Genomic DNA, 2920 nt, shown 5'->3' on the forward strand with positions numbered 1-2920 from the left:
GGGATGCCTAGTGAAGACCCTCATTCTCATATGGAAACCTTTTGCGACTATTGTGATGCAATCTCTCAAACGGGCGTGACTCAAGACCAAATTAGATGGGTCTTATTTCCTTTTTCTCTAATCGGCACCGCGAAGCAATGGTTGAAGGGCCTTGATAAGGCCACCCTCGGAATAGATTCTTGGAAGAAGTTGACTCTAGCTTTCTACAAAAAATTCTACCCACCGGAAAAGACTAACATGCTAAGAGCTCAAATCACGGGTTTTAAGCAAAGGGATGAAGAATCTTTGTATGAAGCTTGGGAGCGGTTCAAGGGAATTTGTCGCTCATGTCCTCACCATGGACTTAGCGAATGGTTTTTGGTACAACAATTTTGGAATGGTTTATATGAGGATTCTAGGAACATTCTCAATATGGGATCAAATGGAATGTTCACCGAAGTTGATGACAATCAAACATGGAACAAGATTGAGGAAATGGCGGTCCATAACTCACAATATAGTAGACCTCGCAAGGCTACTAGAGGAGGAAAGCATGAAGTGGACTCCGTTACTCAATTGGGTGCTCAACTTAGTGCTCACATTGACACAATCAATTTGAAGTTTGAACAAGCTATGGCTATACTTGAAGAAAACTCAAAATCATCAAAGCATCATGTTAATGCCATGACGGCATCTTCGTCAATCCCAAGTGGGATATGTGAGAATTGTGGAACTTTGGGACATGACCAAGGTGAATGTAGGGGAACAAATGAACAAGTGAATGCTTTCCAAGCATACAAGAGTGGTACCCCTTATTCCAACTTTTACAATGAAAACGCCAAATTCCATCCAAATATCTCATACAAAAGCCAAAATATTCAAAACCCTCAAACAACATACACTCCACCACCCATGAGAAACCAAAATCAAAGACCCTTTTACAATCAAAACCAAGGTTACCAAAATCAAAATCCATACAATCACCAAAATGACCAAGGTTTTGATGTCCAAAAAGCGGTCCTCCAAATGCAAAAGAATCAACAAGAATTTTTCACTCAAATGCAAATAGATAGCCAAGCAAAGGAAACCACCATCAACAACATTCTAGCTCACACCAAGATGTTGGAAACACAATTGACTCAACTAGCATCTTCAAGCTCACAAAGACAAAAGGGGCAATTACCACCTCAAAGTAATCCCCCTAGACATGAAACGGTTAGTGCCATTCACTTGAGAAGTGGTACAAGGTATGAAGCACCGAAGAATCAAGTTGAGGATGAAGTTGTGGAAGCTAGTGATAAGGAAGAAATTGTGCAAAGCTCCAAAGATGGAGAATCATCAAAAGAAGAAAGTTCAAAGAAAAATGAAGACAAGGTCAAGGAGAAGGAGCCCATTGTGATTAGACTTCCTTTTCTAAGTCGTCAAGCCAAGCCCAAATTTGATGATCAACTTGGAAAGTTCATGGAAATTGTGAAGAATTTGGAAGTCTCAATTCGTTTCACGGAATTAATCAATCACGTGCCGGCCTATGCGAAATACATGAAAGATATCCTCACAAAGAAGAAGTCGATCCGAAAGCTTGAGACTATCGCCTTCACTAAGGTGAGTAGTGCAATACTTCAAGGGAATTCACCTCCAAAGTTAAAGGATCCGGGAAGCTACTCAATACCGTGTACCATTGGCGACACGACGATCAACAAAGCCTTATGTGATCTAGGGGCTAGTGTGAGTGTCATGCCGTACTCGGTAAGTAAAAGGTTGGGGATGGGAGAGCTTAAATGCACCAATATCACACTCCAAATGGCCGATAGATCGACGAAGACACCATTAGGGATATGGGAAGATTTCCCCGTGCGAATTGGGAAGTTTTTCATCCCGGTGGACTTTGTCATTGTTGATATGGAGGAAGATTCCAACATTCCAATCATTCTAGGAAGACCTTTCCTACACACCGCGGGTGCGGTGATTGATGTAAAACATGGTGAGCTCACTCTAGAAGTGGGAGATGAAAGCATAACCTTTAATCTTGACAAGACTATGAGAGCTCCTCGTTTGCATGAACCATGTTTCATGATTGATCATTATAGCCGAAAGGATGAAAGGAAGAAATCGGAACTCCAATGGAAGAAGAAAATTGAAGATGCTCCATTCAAAGAGCAAGTGAATTGTGACAAGGAGAGCTTGCAAAGCTCATCAAAATCAATCAAGGAAGAAGAGAATGGCCTCATTGGCCAAGAGAAGAAATTGGGAGAGTTGTCTCCATCTAAGCAAGAGATTTCAATGATCAACTTAATGAAGTTTGTGGTCTTTGGGACAACGAATTTGAAGGGATTTTTAATCCCTACATTGGTAATGCCATCGATCAAGACCGACAACAAGGGCCAAGGTCTATTGAAGACCTCTACCGTGATAATGAACAAGCTTTCGATTACTTTTTCAAGGTGTTGAGCAACATCAACAACACCTTGGACATGCCCCCTTGACATCTCATCAAGAATGAGAGTTTGGTGGAGTCCTCCCTAAACCACCACTTGTAAATATTTCTAACTCCCTAACTTACATTTTAATTCTTGTATTGCATTTTTTGTCATCTTTGGATTTTTATTTACTTTGATCAAGATAATTGTCATGTTTAAAGAGAAGTAAGGGAGGGACTAACAATTTCAATTGATGTGTAGTGCTCTAGCTTAGTGTGGGGATGACAATTGCCTAGGCTATCCATGCCTTAGTAGTGCCCCCACAATGAAGAACACAAAATTTGAAGAAAGAATAGAAGAATGGTAAGGGAAATGCATTGTGCACGGATGGAACTGAATCCGGGTACAAGGGGTCGAATCCGAACGGATTCCAGAGAATCCGCCCGTCTTCAGTAATCCGAGCGTACTGGGTCGAGGACGCACGACTTTATAAGATGAGATTTTGGAAGATTTTTGACTGTAAG

General features: G+C 41.2%; 1 non-coding gene across 1 annotated transcript; it reads right to left on the minus strand.

Annotated features, from left to right (window-relative positions):
• Positions 1–237: 237 nt before the first annotated feature.
• LOC141636946 (small nucleolar RNA R71) lies at positions 238–344 on the minus strand. Its single transcript, XR_012541511.1, has one exon. It is a non-coding gene; the product is annotated as a small nucleolar RNA R71 (small nucleolar RNA).
• Between the last annotated feature and the right edge of the window lie 2576 nt (positions 345–2920).

This window comes from Silene latifolia, chromosome Y (assembly GCF_048544455.1).
Source record: "Silene latifolia isolate original U9 population chromosome Y, ASM4854445v1, whole genome shotgun sequence".
NCBI classification, from domain to species: Eukaryota; Viridiplantae; Streptophyta; class Magnoliopsida; order Caryophyllales; family Caryophyllaceae; genus Silene; species Silene latifolia.